Source organism: Schistocerca gregaria, chromosome 6 (assembly GCF_023897955.1).
Source record: "Schistocerca gregaria isolate iqSchGreg1 chromosome 6, iqSchGreg1.2, whole genome shotgun sequence".
NCBI lineage: Eukaryota > Metazoa > Arthropoda > Insecta > Orthoptera > Acrididae > Schistocerca > Schistocerca gregaria.
Window position 1 is genome coordinate 201,347,421 of NC_064925.1, and position 19,395 is coordinate 201,366,815.

A 19,395-nucleotide genomic window follows, 5' to 3' on the forward strand; every position below is an offset into this window, starting at 1 on the left:
CCGCTCAGGATTGGCATCACGTTCTCTTCACCGATGAGTGTCGCGTGTGCCTTCAACCAGACAATAGTCGGAGACGTCTTTGGAGGCAACCCGGTCTGGCTGAATGCCTCAAACACACTGACCAGAGAGTGCAGAAAGGTGGAGATTCCCTGCTGTTTTGGGGTGGCATTATGTGAGGCCGGCGTACGCCGCTGATAGCCATGGAAGGCGCCGAAACGGCTGTACGATACGGGTAAATCCAACCTCCGACCGATAGTACAACCATATCGGCAGCACACTGACGAGACATTCGTCTTCATGGACCACAATTCGCGCCTCTATCGTGCACATTTTGTGGATGACTTCCTTCAGGGTAACGACTTCGCTCATTAGAGTGGGCAGCATATTCTCCAGACATTAATGTTATCGAACATGCCTGGGATAGACTTAAAAGAGTGGTTTATGGACGACGTGACCCACCAACGACTCTGAGGGATCTGCGTCGAATCCCTGTTGAGGATTGGGACAATCTTGACCAACAGTACCTTGATGAACTTGTGGGTAGTATGCCACGACGAATACAGGCGTGCATCAATGTAAGATAACGTGCTACTGGGTATTAGAGGTACCAGTGTATACAGTAATCTGGACCACCAAATCTGAAGGTCTCGCTGTATGGTGCTACAGCACGCAATGTGTGGTTTTCATTAGCAATAAAAAGGGCGGGAATGATGTTTATGTTGATCTCTATTATAATTTTCTAGACAGGTTCTGGAAGCCTAGGAAACCAGGGGATATAAAACTTCTTTTGATGTATGTCCAAGTTAGATACATGAGCTGAAGTATCTGGAGTTCTAAGAGCGTGATGATGATGTGTTTATGCATAAATCTGTTCGTATTTGAGATATCGAGATGTATGCGACAAGAAAGCTGTACACATGTCACTCATACCCAAAAGTTTCGTTTAATTTTCTGAATCCACTATTGGCGCAGTGAGAAATACTGTTCCACTCATCATTTCGATCATCTTTTAACAAACCGTTTCAGAGTCTTGCTGAAGCATGAGCTCAGCGTAAGTGCCCGTAAGGCTCGGCGTAACAGTAGACGCAAATTAATTTTGGCAACAATTCCGTAATACAAATTTCATTGAGGATGTGCAACAGGCGCGGCATTTTTAGCAGAAAGCAAACAATGCGGTGCAATAATCATGAAGCTACGACGTCCAGATTTTCCATTCCGTCGATACTGCCGCAAAAAATGCTACTGAACACCAATAATTCAACAAATATAGTTATCCTGACACGTATTTGTCATTTCAGTTCCTTACAGCTTAATTACTAACGTTGAAACTGTAGTTCTCTACAGCTGCCTCAGGCTTAAGCTATTAAGCTGCTGTTATAATCTGCATTTTAATTAAATTTTAAACTAATACTGGTTATTCCGAGATCAATTACGTACACAATAATGACGGGCATGGCAGACAGCGAATAAATTCGTGGAGGGGAAAAAACGTCAAATTAATTACAGCAAATGCACGGTGCGCGTGGGCTATGTGTTTACATTGCTTTACAGAAAGAATAACAAGAGCCTAGTGAAAAAGAGTGGTTGGATGATATTCCTCAGTAATTTCCAACTAATGTATATCGTTAATTGCTTAAAAGCACTTTTAGCTCTGTGGACAGAAGCAGTTAACCGTGTAGTCAGAGAATAAAGTGCTGCGTGAATTTATTGCACACACCAACACGTTCACTCGTGGCCTACGTGGCCTCCGACACGAAAGGTCACAGCAGTCCTTCGTGTTAATACAGCCTGCGGCATGTCTCTTATTAAATTAAAAGTTTCTTCCTTATTCTGAAGGAAAGCACCATGACTCTTGTTAAAAGGAACTGTACGAGACCAGGCACTGAAGACAACAGCGACAACGAACGGATTGGAGACAATCCTTATCCAAAGGGAATCCTCCAACATCGACCAAAGGGAAGAAGTGGTAGCTGATTGGTGGTTAAGTTAACTAATAGAGTAGGATTGACAAGAAGTCCAGTTTTTATGGAGATGATGATGCCTGTAATTACATTGATTGTGATGATGATTAATATGACCCTTCTGTTGTGTAGTCATGTCATTGTGTGTATTCGGCCAAGTCGACAAACACTGGAACTAACTCAACCTGGAAGTGGAGGAATCACATAACTTCTTGTGAGTACAGTCTGTCTCCGTGGAACACACGTTTTGTTGGCATGAACTGCAGAATTTCTAATGGATCCTTTCCTTACAGAAGTAAAAAAAAAGACACTTCCGAGACGTCGCCATAAGTGATACGAATATAGAGCAAAAAAACTAATGTACAAGAATCTTTAATGGAAAGCTGCATTGTTCATTACACGAAGCTGATGAGATGAACAGTACAAATTAAATAATGTAATTGCAGGAACAAAGTATTCCAAGGCAGGATTATTTTGTGAGTAAATACGTTTTCTGCTAACTTTACATAAGGATAGAATCGAGAAGGTACTGGTGGAGGAAAATGAAAAAGAACAATATGTTTCCGAAGCATATCATGCAGTGCCTGAAATATGCATAAATAGCTTGAGAGTGATAACAGTTTTACAATTGGAACCAGGAACAAGAATACCAGTCCAAACCTGTATCAGATGATTAAAAAAGGCAACAGAATCCTCGAGTTATCGACGCAAAGGGGGAAATTCACTGTTGACAAGTTTTGTTAGAGTTTATGGTACAAGAAACAGGGCACACAATTAATGCAATAGTTGTGCCACGTGTGTGTGTATGACTGATACTGTTCATTAACTGTCTAATTAATAATAAAGTAAAAACAGACATTGCTAACAGTAAGCTTGATGACAATGGAAAGGAAATGTTAAGTACATTAAGGGGATAAACAGATAGATATTTAATAATTAAGATTATTACGGAATTTTTCTCGTTGGGTTGTAGCTAATGATCAACATTCTGTCAATTAAGGGGGAGGGGGGAGAGTTTAAGCAACTATCCAAAGTGCAACGGGCAAAATAAGCCAAAGAATGTACTTTCTGAAAGTATTTGTATGGAGTGTAGCCATGTATGGAAGTGAAACATGGACGATAAATAGTTTGGACAAGAAGAGAACAGAAGCTTTCGAAATGTATTGCTACAGAAGAATGTTGACGATTAGATGGATAGATCACATAACGAATGCGGAGGTATTGAATAGAATTGGGGAGAAGAGGAGTTTGTGGCACAACTCGACAAGAAGAAGGGACCGGTTGGTAGGACATGTTCTGAGGCATCAAGCGATCACAAATTTAGTATTGGAGGGCAGCGTGAAGGGTAAAAATCGTAGAGGGAGACCAAGAGATGAATACACTAAGTAGATTCAGAAGGATGTAGGTTGTAGTAAAACTGGGAGATGAAGGAGCTTGCTTAGGATAGAGTACCATGGAGAGCTGCATCAAACCAGTCTCAGGACTGAAGACCTCAACAACAACATTCAGTAGAAAAAGAATTCACGTGTGTTCTAACTACATATAATAAAGTGTTCTCATGTCAGCAAGGGCTGACGAAAATTTACGAGTTTGGTTTTGTACCTCATGCCGCATTTAAAATTAGACTGTGCCGTATTCCCAGCTTAAAAAGAGCGGAAGCTTACAAAGAAGTTCGAAGAATGTTAGACAATGTTGAATAATCCTAAGTAACTATTCTAGCCCATAGTAACCGTTTCAAAAATGTATGGCTAATATGAGTTACTTCAGATCCATAAGAAATTAATAAAATCTTTGTAGACCAGCAGATTAGCCTAAGATCCTAGCAGAATTAATACAAAAAATTAATTATGCTCGTGATGTTGAACATTGGTCTAAGAACTAGGTTCTACAAGTGCTTTCAGCATTTATTTACGTAGATCAATGTTATCAGTTTAAAAATATCTACTTCGACATTTACTTGCATGTTAGGCAAAGCATTTGCAGAGAAGTTGCCGTCAATGCGTCCTTATAGCATCACAATACTGAGGTGAACATAATCAGCTACGAGAAAAATTTTTAGAACCATTTGAGACCGTATCAGGACAAACTTTGAAAATTCTGAATTTAGGAGAAAGGATATCTATTCTTTAGGACGAATTACGTTAGCTGCAGGACTAAAACAGAAAATAGAGGATAGTGAAGTCATAAAAAAACTTTTCTGAATGCAATAATGAAAATCAAATGAAAGCATTCTTTGGATTGTGTAGGTTTACCACAGATTTGTGGCAGTTAAATCCAGAACATTGTTTAAGTCAAACAATACAGTATTCGTTCAGGCCAGACAGTGCATCAAAGGTCTTAAATACTATTAACACAGCTGTATAAGGAGCTATGTAAAGCACCAGATGCCTACACATACGTGAGACAGTTCCCAGAAATACTGAGCTAGTGGTTCGTGTGTGTTTGCCCAGTAGCTATCATTTCCGTCGTTTCTGGCATGCTCTTTCTTGGGTGTTGAGTCATAACATTATGGCCTTTGTCAAAATCTAAATTAATGTAGGAGGTTATGAAAAGAAATTTCTCAATAGCTGCTGATCAGTCTATATACCGTTATTGAATACTGTGTTTAGAGGTTTTCGTAAATGGAACTAGTAGTGGAGTTACACAATAAGATCTACAGTGGTGGCAGCATAGGGGTGCAAAGACTGAAATGCAGGAGGCACAAAACAAGAATCTGTGTAAGATCAGTAAAGAGGGTTTTATGATTTTTCTATTCATTATGGATTTTGTGAAGATTAAAATATTGTGTTTGAGTCAGCTTGATTCATATCTTCCAAAGTACTAGAAAATCAAGTAGAGGTGTGTGGAAAGAAGATTCGTGACATGTGTCTGAGATGTACATCTCTACCTGCAATTCTCGAGTGATATGTCTGACTGTTACAACCAGCCCATCTCAAAACGCTTTTTGCAATAATGTCAGGAGAAGAGGTTGTAAAAAGCAATTACCAGTAAAAACAAGTAGATAGAAGCAATTGTAAGAATGTGCTCTCATATGGAATATCTCATTTCAATAAGAGAAACTAATACTCAGCCACAAGCCTCGAACTGTTATCGAAGATACTCGTACAAGAACATTTACTGATAGCAGCTGCTCGCTGCAGAAAATTTGCGGAAAGCAAAATAATATTTAATGCTGAAAATAAAAGCAAAGCTGTGTGGTGGGCCGTAAAACAAGAAACAGGTAAACAGAAAAAAATCACAGTAACTTACAGAGAAAAAAATACAGGTATGTCAATAAATGATCCACAGAGTAACGTCAATTTTGTGAAGAATTATTTTGCCGTTATAGCTGGTAAACTGCAACAAAAATTAACGAAATCTATTTTTCAGGAAAACATTATACGAAGAGTACTACACCGTCGTTGCCCCCCACTTAGACATGGATGAAGTACCAATCGGTGTTCTTTACTTGAGCACCATGCAGACCCAATTACCTGACATAATAAATGACTTTCAGCTCAGATAACTTTCTGGGGCACCTGAAACAGACAAGTGTTAGGCGTCTACAAAATATAGAGATAACCAACTTGTACATTTGTTTGCTGCCACCATTCTTACAACAGAATTCATCATGAAAAAGAGACTAATGAATTACTTGAGTAATGTAATCTCCCCAGTGAAACATAGTTCGTTTCTGGGTAAAACGGTACAGAATGAGGGTATAGAATGAGGCCTTGCAAATTTTACAAAAGAGATATTTGATGCACTAGACCACTATGATTGTGCCACAGATGTATCGTCAGATATATCAAAGACCTTACATACTGTTGGCCATACAATTCTACTACAAACACGAAAGTCATTAGCAACAAGAGAAATTATCAGTGTCTAGTTCTGATTTATGCAACGGTACAAAGGTCAGATGTGGCACAGGCTTCAAATATAGCAAAATTGTTGGTAACACATCAGATCCTAAATACACGGTGTATCAAAAAGAATCATTCTATTTTAAAAATATCGTAACTATTGTGTTATTTGAAATATGTGCGTGAAAAACGTTGGAAAGAGCAAATTCTCGAGTTTTACATGGTCTCCGATAGGTAGCAGCAGTGTGCGCCCACTTCAGTTCTAGTAAAAATGGTGTCAGGACAACAGAAAGCGTTTTGTGTTCTACGTTTTGCGCAGTACGGGTTAGTAATAATTGTGCAGCGTAAACTTCGAGCAGCACAGAGCCTTAGACGATGCTAAAAACAATTAAAGAGGAACAGGTTGTTTGTGTAAAAGCAAATCGCCGGAGGGTCCCCGAGTGTCTGACACGGACGTCGAACGCATCCGCCATACTTTCAAGAGGAGTCCGCAGAAATCCTTTTGCCGTGCAGCTCGATAGCTTAATATGCCTCCGATGTCCGTCTGGTGTGTGTTGCTTCGACGTTTACACATGAAAACATACAAAATTCAGCTACTGCAAGCTCTTCTTGATGGTGACAAACAACAACCTGTGGAGTTCTGTAATTACGTTCTTGGCTAGGTCGTCGGACCTGACTGTATGTGATTATTTCTTGTGGGGGTTTATAAAAGACTGTTTATATGCCTCCGTTACCAACAACAACGAGTGAACTGAGATATCGCATAGCAGCAGCTGTGGAAGCTGTAACCCAAGACAAGCTCGTTGAAGTGTGGGAACAATCTGAATAGCGCACTGACATACTCCGAGCATCTCGAGTGGGTCATACTGAACACCTATTAAAAGGTATGAAAAAAACTTTTTGAGTTTTTTCAGAAATATAGACATACCAAATCGGGTGATACTTTTTGATACACCCAGAGTACATGAACTTAGAAGTCCCTCAGGACAGTATCTTAGGACCATTGTTTCTGATATACATGAGTTACTTTCCAGACATATTAGACACATGAAATAAAATTCTTTTTGATGGTTACGGCAACATTGTGACCACAGATAAAACACCAGGACTTGTAGTAGAGAAAATAATGAAGCCATAAAAAACGTTTATAATTGGACACCAGGCAACAAATTTACACTAAATATAAAGAAAACAATCATGAGAAAGCAAAGTAACCAAGAGAAAAAATTGCGTAACCAAAGGATATGCAACATTCTATGAGCCAGAGTATGGAATGTCAGAAGTAGTATGGAAAGCCAAAGACTCGGTCTAGATAGAGTGCAGTTCTGGTGGTGGCGTAAGTGTTTTGGAGCACACTGTTCAGCAGAGATTGATAAACATGGAGCTCAACAGCACACGAACCTACGGGTTCCCATATTCATCCAGTGACATTACTCATTATGATTTCATCGAGATTGGAATGTGGAACAATGGAAATAAAGGAATCACGTTTCTTGCAACGCCAGTTCGACGGTCGTGTCCGAATACACATTCATCCAGGCGAACAGCTCCTCTAAACATGCATTTTGCCATAGACTCAAGCCAAAAGAGGCCATATTATGCTAGGGGGATGAGGGATGTTCACCTGGAGCTCAGTAGGATCTGTGGTACTAATCGAAGACACCACGACAGCTATGAACTACGTGAACATTATTGCGGACCATCTGCCTCCCTTCATGCATGACATCTTCCAGCAGGATAGCTGGCTGTGCCACAAGGCCAACATTGCAGTAGTGGTTTGAGAAGCATGATAGTGAACTCAGGTTGATTTCTTGGCTACCAAATTCACTTGAACTTATCCTGATGGAAAATACCTGCACCTCACAAACCACAAGGATGTAATGTACGAGAACTGCGTAACATGACCGTAGAAGTCTGGTGCCAAATACCTCAGGAAACCTAGCAAGAACTTGTCGAATATATACCGCAAAAAATCTTTGCTGCACTGAGTTCTAGGGTAGATCAACACCCTATTAAGCAGGTAGTCACAAAATTTTTCCTTTTATCGTTAACTATCAAATAACTTTTCAGGTTTCCCAGACACTAATCATGGACACGGTCTTCGAACAAAAGAAAAGAGACATTGGAATAATAAATAAAAATAGTAACGTGGCTACCTATAATGATCTTCTTAAACAGCTAGGAAGCCCAACTGCACAATGTGAGTTCATCTACCGATCTTTTATGCGCTTCAAGAAGAACTTCAGCGATTACCACACAAACAGCCACATCCATGATCATGGCACAACAGCCGGACAAAATTTACATTTACTGAAACAAAGCAATTCACAACATCTTCCACTAGGCAATAAAATTATACAACAAACTGGTGACTAAAATCCAAAAGAGATGACTAACATTCAAATAATCAGAAGGTCAGTTAAGCGTATCTCTTTAAAAATTCGTACTTACAAAGTATAATATTATATAGGTAACACAAAGTAAGAGATGGTACAAAATTAACATTATTTAATGGTAAACGACTCTCATTCTACATTAAGTTCCCACAACTGAATGAATATTGCAAGATGGTAGGCCCTTTGGCCTCTTCAAACACAAGGGCCATCAGACTAACTATCCTGTATTGCTAAAAAACTGAATTTACACTCTTGCAAATAAATGTCATTTCGCTACCGTATTACATTGTCATGCGAAGTAGGTAATCGGGTGCTATGCAGGATGCATGTAGGTCGTAATTCTGTTCATTTGTAATTTTTTTGTTTATTTACAGGCGCAATCACATGTTTATGACACAGTAATAACCGGTATCAGCCATACAATGACCATCTTCAGATTCTAAAGGCGGGCGGCATACACTGAACACGGGTTCATGCGGTGTCATATGGCCGAAACCGGTTATGACTGTGTCATAAACATGTGATTGCGTCTATAAATAAATTTAAAAAATTACAAAAGAATCAATCAGGCACGCCATAGACATTTTTTTTTTCAAAATTCTGTTCATTTAACGTTGGCGACGATCGTGAACCTTTGATTGTGAGGTCAGTCACAATACCAGCCAATGGTCAGAATGCAGGGTGAATATCCGGTCCAACCCTTGTCCAGCGGCTTTCTGTTTAGACGTTGGGTTTCAGGGGCCAGAGCGACGCCCGCTCGCTATTTTTACAAAGGCTGAGTGCAGTTGTCTCACAAAAGCCTCATGTTTTGGGCAGGAACATGCCAACTGAGCGCCACAGCTGTGCTAGTGTTTGGGACTTTTTGGAAAAATGGTCACCGAACGTCACAGGAGGCCACCAGCACAGCACCACACATAGTACCCCAATTATCATATTCCGTTGGCGCCCATCACCAAAAAGCTTCCTGCACAAAGTCCTGGACGAGACTGTGACAGGTTGCTTGCCTGTTACGTCAGCACACGTTTTCAGTCATCGTCAGGAATTGGCGGGAAGGAATGGTAATGTCGCCTATGTTGACATAGTACGGAACTGTACGATTTTGTTGTAAGCCTATAATTGGCGAAAGCTTTGTTTATTGGCGGCAATTGGTCTAGTTCTGGAACACCGGTGCGTTCGCTCTCTGGGTGCAGCGGAAGTTTCTGGCCACAACAGGAGTCGGTCGCTTACTTTGCTGCACTTGCTGCAAAGTAATTTCTTTCGCAGTTTCACTTGTCAGGTCACTCGGTCAAAGACTTAAGAGTTTTTTCGTGGTCGCGCTTTGATTGATCTCCAAGGCGGAGCCCATCTCCAAGAAGCAGATCCCTCTACGAGAAGTATCTGTCACCAACACTTCGCCTTGCACCGTAGTATTGGTAATATATGCCGTTCATGTCTGTAGGGTCTCACTTGATTTTACAGCCGTCCAAAATTCGAATTGAGGTATCTCAGCGGTTGCATCCGTAGAACCACTTCGCCTCCTTAGGTGATAACGTGGAACTGCACCCGATTACCAAATTTTTTGTCCATATCACACGTGTCACATGTTCTCTTTGTTCCTCCTTCTCACAGTAGAGAAGCACACTAGTTTCCATGCAGCGTCGTTTGTACTAGGTTCTTGCCAACGTCTCTATCAGATGAGGACTATTTACGTATTTGGATTACGTTCATATACATGGGTGTTTCTTGTACTAATTCATAATCAGCTTTCTGTTCCTTTTCAAGAAAATAAATGTAATTGCAATTTTTAGGACGGAATTTATCTGTTAAACAGTCCCACACACAAGAAACCTGGAAAGGTTCAATATAAGTCCATAACATTCCGATTCTGCCTCCTAGCTTGCACATCGGTAAGGGTCCCAAGAAAACAAACACGCACAATCTTACTGTCAAATCCTGTACCAAGGATCTTTGATGGATAATTTTAACCTCTTTATACATTCTTGAGTTCAACATCTCATTCACTGTCGTGAGGTGTTGACTCAAATTTTCCAGACGAGTTGAGGGGACAACACGAAGAACTCAAGAGAAGTACCGTCAAGGCCCTAATGCCAGCCAAAAATGTGTCTGTATCTGTGTGTGTGTGTGTGTGTGTGTGTGTGTGTGTGTGTGTGTGTGTGTGTGTGCAGTGCCGTGCAGTGGAATGAAGTGGAATGTAGTGGGGCAATGACTAGAGTGATATGCGTGCACCAGCGTTGTACTCTATGTAGATTGGTAGACTGAGTGTTTACGTTCCCTTTTGAGATTGGTTGATTTGAGGGAGGGGAGCAAACAGCGAGGTCATCGGTCCCACCGGGTTGGGGAAGAATTGGGAAGGACGTCGGCCGTGTCCTTTTAAAGGAACCTTCCCGGACATTCGCCTGAAGCGATTTAGGGAAATCACGGAAAACCTAAATCAGAATGGCCTCAGGCGGGTTTGAGCTGTCATTCTCCCGAAGGCGAGCACAGTGTGCTAACAACTGTCCCACCTCGCTCGGCCTAGTACGTTTAGATACCTGGCACACCACATTCCGACTCACTCTTTTAAAAAATCGTTAGTTTAAAAGCATTTTTAGATTAATTGTTCACTAATTTGGAAATATGTACAAAATACACTGTACCCTGTATATTAAAATTAATAATACATATTGATCCAGACGTAGTCTACGTGAGATAATATGCATGAATTTAATTTTTTTATGTACTTCCTTTTTCAATTAATTTAAAGTGTCTGATATCATTTTGTAAATAATCTAAGAGTGAATAAACAAATAACTAATGTAAAAGTATAAGTAGCCGTAGATTCATATCAGTGGAGTACCACTTAGATGGACTGTGAACCCAAAGGATTCACTAATAAATAAACTGTCGAAAGCTCTGACAGAAAAATTTCTGACAAAAAATGGACTTTCTGAAAACAACACCGTACGGTCTTCATAAACTAGAGGCTCTTGGAATATTGATTATCGGCCCTAATGACGTATTGGTCGCCCCACATGTACGTTGTGTTGCTGGCTGAGAGGATGTCAGTAAAGGAAACGCTTAAACTGCAAAGCCAAGCAGTTCTTAACGGATCATGCTAATAACTTACAATAGGCTTTAAACATAATTTTAAATTTTTCTAAACATTTTTCTCGCTTAACGTCAAATGCCTAACTTATTTGTAAAGTAATCAGACGTATGAAGCCGTTTTTTATATGGGAGGTTGAATCTACACACATCAAAAAATGTTTTGCATCACCCGAGTTCCCAGAACTCTTGAAGATAGACGTTGACTGTGGATATTGTATCACAGACACAGTCCCAGGCGTCTCGGAGTGAACCAAAGCGATGTTGTTTGGACGTGGAGGATATACAGAGAGACAGGAACTGTCGATGACATGCCTCGCTCAGGCCTCCTAAGGGCTACTACTACAGTGGATGACCACTACTTACGGATTATGGCTCGGAGAAACGCTGACAGCAACGCCACCATGTTGAATAATGCTTTTCATGCAGCCTCTGGACGTTTTGTCACGACTCAAACAGTGCGCAATAGGCTAAATGATGCACAACTTGTCCGCAGCCCATGGTTGTGCGGTAGCGTTCTCGCTTCCCACGCCCGGGTTCCCGGGTTCGATTCCGGGCGGGGTCAGGGACTTTCTCTGCCTCGTGATGACTGGGTGTTGTGTGATGTCCTTAGGTTAGTTAGATTTAAGTAGTTCTAAGTTCTGGGGGACTGATGACCATAAATGTTAAGTCCCATAGTGCTCAGAGCCATTTGAACCACTTGATGCTCAACTTCACTCCCGACGTCCATGGCGAGGTCCATTTTTACAACCACGATAACACACTGTGCGGTACAGATGAGCCCAACAACATGCCGAATGGACTGCTTAGGATTGGCATCACGTTCTCTTCACCGATGAGTGTCGCATATGCCTTCAACCAAACAATCGTCGGAGACGCGTTTGGAGGCAACCCAGTCAGGCTGAACGCCTTAGACGCACTGTCCAGCGAGTGCAACAAAGTGGGAGTTCCCTACTGTTTTGGGATGGCATTATGTGGGGCAACGTACGCCGCGAGTGGTCATGGAAGGCTGTATGATAGGTGAATACCATCCTCCGACCGAAAGTGAAACCATATCGGCAGATTATTGACGAGGCATTTGCCTTCATGGACCACAATTCGCGCCCCCATCTTGTTCATCTTGTGAATGGCTTCATTCAGGATAATGACATCGCTCGAATAGAGTGGCCAGCGTATTCTGCAGACATGAACCCTGTCAAACATGCCTGGGATCGATTGAAAAGGGCTCTTTATGGGCGACCTGACCCACCAACCACTCTGAGGGATCTAAGTCTAACTGCCATTGAGGAATAGGACAATCTGTACCAATAATAGCTTGACGAGCTCGTGGATAGTATGCTATGACGAATACAGGCATGTATCAATGCAAGAGGACGTGATCCTGGGTATCAGAGGTACCGGTGTGTACAGTAATCTAGACCACCACCTCTGAAGGTCTCGCTGTATGGTGGTACAACACGCAATGTGTGAGCAATAAAAGCTGCTCAAATGATGTTTAAGTGGATCTTTATTCCAATTTTCTGTAAAGGTTCCGAAACTCTCGGAACCGAGGTGATGCAAAACTTTTTTCATGTTTGTATAAAGATTATGGGTTGGGTTTACTGGTTCATTACTATCGTAACTAATACCTCTTACCATCTAAGTGTTTTGACTTCCTTCACGTGATTGAAATGAAGCACAGTTTATAAAACAAAAATCAAAAACATAAAAATCACCCGTGCTCGAACAAGTAATGCTGCATTGTCAGCCCTACGATCCCAACGCAAGTCTGACTGTTTAAGTAGTTCTCCCCAGTAGAGATAGTACGCTTATGCTAGTTGTTCCAGGAGGAACGGTCAGTATCCAGGTATATTACAGGAACGATCACTTGAAGCAAAAATGTCTAGTAGATATTGGCTCTAAAACGCAGACCTTAAGAGTTAAGAGCTCTTCATCTTTGATACTTCGAAACATACCTCTTCCAATGAACAAGTGCTCATAGCCGCAGGGTATACATTTTAGAACCCATTTACTACTTTTTTTTGTCCACACTGCCTGCTCCCAATATCATTGGGGGCATGTTGAAAATATGTGCCCCGACCGGGACTCGAACCCGGGATCTTCTGCTTACATGGCAGACGCTCTATCCATCTTTTTTTTTTCTTTTATTTTTTTTTGGGGGGGTGGGGTGGGAGGGGGGTCTCCGTCCTCCCCTTCAACCCAATATCTGAGCCACGGAGGGCACAGAGGATAGTGCGTACTATCCTCTGTGTCCTCGGTGATTCAGATGGATAGAGCGTCTGCCATGTAAGCAGGAGATCCCGGGTTCGACTCCCAGTCGGGGCACACATTTTCAACATGTCCCCAATGAAGTATATGAATGCCTGTTTGCAGCTAGGGTGTCCATTTAATTGTCATTTCATTTCTAGCAAAGCTGCATGGTCATCAAACGGTAACTGTTCTTTCGGGAACAGACACTACCGTCATATATAGAATTCGTTTCATGGTATCGAAAATGAAGAAGTTCTCATAGCACTTGAGGTGTGCACTTTAGAGCCCATATTTACTAGACATTTTTGCTTCAAGAAACACTCCCCCTCCCCCTCCCCCCCCACCCCCGCCCAATCACTCATTTAGAAAAGAATACTCTACATCCCACCATTCCCCAGTCCAGCCTCCATTCCTTTGTCATAAATTCTGTTCAGACACAACATTTTTTTTTTTAAAACAGAGGCGTCTAGAAAAATGTAGGCAATATTTGATAGCTAGTATCTGTGGATCAAAATGACATACCGTTGCAAGTTTGAGCGGTAGATTAGTTCATTGTTTTCTCAACAGATCTCGGCGCGCGTTTTCTAGCAGATGATAGTGCAGCAATGAATGAAGTACGATGGCCGTTTGAGCAACGCAAGGCAGCATTGAAGTAGTACTGCAGGTACGAAAACATGAAGGGACAACGGCAATGGCGTAAATTGTCTGGCCGACCAAAAATATCAAGAAGTCAATCTTTCAGAACTGCTGTGTTGCAACATTTTACTAGGTCACCTCAAAAATTTGAGAAGCACGGTGCTGGTGAAAGAGGGGTAGGCCGGTCAATCGTACGACGAATTCTGAAGGATGAAAAGTGGAAAGTGTATATTCCAAGATCGCTGCACGCTATGAACGAGGACGAGGCAGATCTAAGACAAGAGTACTGCGAGTGATTTGAAGGCATGCTTCACGAGAACGAACGGTTTGTAGTGATTGCTATCTGGTCTGACTAGCCGCAATACGAAATGAACAGTACTGTAGCCGCCACAATTGCGAATATTGGGCTCCTGACAATCCTCACGTTCACGAGGACAAATGCGTTAAACTACTCACCGTTAATTTGTGCTGTGGTCTGTCGTTCTTTGAAAGAACTGTAACTGGTGAGGTGTATCTTCATATGCTGCAAACATCGATTTTACCTGACATCCGAAATGGCCCTTCTCCTCACTACCGCAGAGATGTCAGAGCCTACTTGGATGAAAATCTACCTGGACGAAGGAGAGGTCGAAGAGGAGCTGTTGAGTACCCACCACGGTCTCCAGACTTTAAGCCTCTTGACTTCTACCTAAGGCGGACCTTCAAAAAATGAAGTGATAGCCGCACAGGACGCCTCAATGCTATCTCGTAGCTCGTTCGTTGTAGCTGGCTTCCTGTGCGGCTATCACACTAGCAACACTGTCAGCCATAGTTCGGTCAACAGTTCAGCAGAATCGACGATGTTTGGCTGCTGAAGGGGATCACTTTGAACATCTCAATCAATCTTCCCCCAGTGCAAAAATGTTATTTCGTTGCATTAATATTGACTATCAAAGAGTGTCTACATTTTTATGGACCTTTCTGTGTGTACTCCTCCTCCCCCCGTCCCTCCCCCCGCCCTTCCGTTCAACTACATCGCACTGCTTAAGTTTCTGTCTCATATTAACGGTTTCCAAAGAAGAACAGATTTATTGTGGAGGCAGCGAGAGCAGAGATGCTACACTCCCCGTAAACATAGCGCTGTCATCCGGCTCCTCGTTTCCATACATATTCTGATTACCAAATTAATCCCTACCATTTTCGAGATTCTTCCCGCTGAATCTCAATGTCTATATACAGCCATCGTCCCAAGGCATTCAATTTGTTATCACTCACGACGATGATAATGAAAGCCACTGAAAGCTTCGGATTCACATATCGACAGACGTGGCTTTCTAAGTGAGAACTTTTTAGTCCAACAGGTCCACCGTGAAACGAAACGAGGGATTAAACAGGAAACAACTCACAGAAAAATTTTTGAACTCTCGCCATTCATATTTACGCTTTGACTGTTGCGGTAAGAGCGGAATCTACATACGAAGTATTTGAAACATAATAAATAAAAAGTAAAGTATTAATTAAAAATTAAGTGAACGGTTGTATGGACTGAAGGTTACAATGTAGGATTACGTCCCTCAATTACTTTTTTGAAGGGGACAGTACCTTTTTGTTTTGGAAGCGAACGAAGAGGGACACTTTTCTGCGACTGCTGCAGATTTATACGGGACACCGACATTATCATTTATATTTTGTAGAAGCGCAATCTTACTCGGTGCACTCGTATATTTTTGCATACAGCAACAGATATAATGTAAGTCTGATTGTAAATTTATTGCTTATATGTGATAATCGAATATAGTGATATCACTTATTTATTTTATGTCAAAAGTCATCCTCAGCTATACTGCGCTTTGACGTGGCGAAGGATTCCGTGTTCATTAAACGCACTGACCATTTTTTCTGTGAGTAAATGTTTTCGAAGTCCGATAAAAGAACTTTTGGTTCGAAGAGATATCCACGTTAGAGTAAAATAATCAGAACAGACGTTACACCGAAAGTCATTGTCAAGCGTCCCTAACAAATGTAACGTATTTACAAATATTATTTATTTAAGAAAGTACTTAATTTTTTTAATAAGCTCATTCACTCTCTAGCATTTATCCAAGCACAATCCCGTCAAAATTAATAATAAATAAAAAGTTAAAACCGGACTACAGTTTGTGTGACACGACAGAAAAATGAACAGTTATTAACAATTTAAATGAAATGAATCCATTTTTTGCAAAAAAAATTAACCTGGCAAAAATAATGTAACTAGATATTTTCAGCTATAAATTTTCAGTAAAAGGGAAAAGAAGTAGGAGTACAAAATTGTACTCAAATATCTGCTGGTGAAATATCGACAGAAAACATTCAATATTCTACATGCCTGAAACCCTTGTTTCATGAAAGGATAGTAATAGTGCTTTAATTCTCCCTCGCAACGTAAATCCAGTGTTACTAATATTTAATAAATTTACGAAGAACAATATTTTGTAATGTTGACACAAACATATCGAAAAACAGAGAAATATGTCAGTAGAATTTGCATCGAGTGAAGTACTTGAAAACCATAAACATGCAGAAACAAAGTTGTTCATTGCATTTACGATATACAAAGTGGTCCATTGATCGTGACCGGGCCAAATATCTCACTAAATAAGCGTCAAACGAAAAAAACTATAAACAACGAAACTTGTCTACCCTGAACGGGGAAACCAGATGTCGCTATGATTGGCCCTCTAGATGGCGCTGCCATAGGTCAAACGGTTATCAACTGCGTTTTTAAAAAATAGGAACCCCATTTTTCATTATATCTTCGTGTAGTACGTAAATAATATGAATGTTTTAGTTGGACCACTTTTTTTTGCTTTGTGATGGCACTGTAATAGTCACAAACAAATGGCTCACAATTTTAGACGAACAGTTGGTAACAGGTAGGTTTTTTAAATTATAATACAGAACATAGGAACGTTTGAACATTTTATTTCGGTTGTTCCAATGTGATACATATACCTTTGTGAACTTACCATTTCTGAGAAGGCATGCAGTTACAGCGTGATTACTTGTAAATACCACATTAATGCAATAAATGCTCAAAATGATGTCCGTCAACCTCAATGCATTTGGCAATACGTGTAGCGACATTCCTCCCAACAGCGAGTAGTTCACCTTCCGTAATGTTCGCACATGCATTGACAATGCGCTGACGCATGTTGTCAGGCGTTCTCGGTGGATCACGATAGTAAATATCCTTCAACTTTCCCCACAGCAAGAAATCCGGGGACGTCAGATCCAGTGAATGTGCGGGCCATGGTATGGTGCTTCGACGACCAGTCCACCTGTCATGAAATATGCTATCTAATACCGCTTCAACCGCACGAGAGCTATTTGCCGGACATCCATCATACTGGAAGTAAATCGCCATTCTGTCATGCAGTGAAACATCTTTTAGTAGCATTGGTAGAACATTACGTAGGAAATCAGCATACATTGCACCATTTAGATTGCCATCGAAAAATGGGGGCCAGTTATCCTTCCTTCCATAATGCCGCACCATACATTAACCCGCCAAGGTCGCTGATGTTCCACTTGTCGCAGCCATCGTGAATTTTCCGTTGCCCAATAGTGCATATTATGCCGGTTTACGTTACCGCTGTTGGTGAATGACGCTTCGTAGCTAAATAGAACGCGTGCAAAAAATCTGTATCGTCCCGTAATTTCTCTTGTGCCCAGTGGCAGAACTCTACACGGCGTTCAAAGTCGTCGCCATGCTATTCCTGGTGCATAGAAATACTGTACGGGAGCAATCGATGTTGATGTAGCATTCTCAACACCAACGTTTTTGAGATTCCCGATTCTCGCGCAATTTGTGTGCTACTGATGTGCGGATTAGCCGCGACAGCAGCTAAAACACCTACTTGGGCAACATCATTTGTTGCAGGTGGAGGATGACGTTTCACATGTGGCTGAACACTTCCTGTTTCCTTAAATAACGTAACTATCCGTTGAACGGTCCGGACACTTGGATGATGTCGTCCAGGATACCGAGCAGCATACATAGCACACGCCCGATGGGCATTTTGATCACAGTAGCCATACATCAAAACGATATCGATATTTTCCGCAATTGGTAAACGGTCCATTTTAACACGGGTAATGTATCACGAAGCAAATACCGTCCGCACTGGCGGAATGTTACGTTATATCACGTAGTCATACGTTTGTGACTAGTAAAGCACCATCTATCACAAAGCAAAAACAGTGGTCCAACTGAAATATTCATATTTATTTACATACTATACAAATATGTAATAAAAATGGGGTTTCTATTTTTTAAAAACGCAGTTGACACCGTTTGTCCTATGGCAGAGCCATCTAACGGGCCAACCATAGTGCCCTCTGGTTTCCCCCCTTCAAGCTAGACGAGTTTCGTTCTTTGTAGTTTTTCCGTTTGACGCTTATTTCGTGAGATATTTGGCCTGGTCGCTATAAATGGACCACCAAGTATTCAACCAACGAAAAAAGTGAAGTACTCGGAAGACATGGTCGGATGTCAGTGTAACTTCTTATTTCGTATATGTACACACCACTGGTGAATATGTCAATGATTAGTTGCAATTCGCTGTGGCAGGTGGAACGGCCGCCAGAAGTGCTTTTGTGTTGTTTATGCTTAGTGTTGTTACCAGACGTGTTAGGTTATATTAGGAGTGTGAGCAATGACACTGCTGAGTGATATCTCTGTGGAGGACATGGAGACGTTGTGCACTCGTTTAAGGCTGCATTATCAGCGCCTGACAGAACCTGAAAGGGACATCGCTGTATGTCACCACTTGTCAGGTTGGTCGAATCGTGCAATATCCAGATTTGTTAGGCACTCTGCTGCGACAGTGGCCCCATGTTTGAACACAAGGGAACATGAAGGTAGGCACACTCGTCGTAAAAGTTCCGATGATCGCCATCTGACAATTGAGAATCTCCATACCCTGTACCAAGCATGTGGTAACATCTCCACACCTGCTCTTTCCATCCGAGAAAACATAATAAACTCCCTGCGACATTCTGTCTCGTCCCACGCCATTATTGGAGACTAGCAACAGAGAGACCCTGTTATCACGATCCCATGCGTAGGCTGCCATTAGCAGTACAGTGGAAACAGCTGATTGGCATCTCATTGTGTTTAGTGGCAAATTGCGGTTCTACACTATCCCATATGACCATCGTCAGCAAGTATGGCGGGCATGATTAGCACTCCAATTCCCGTAT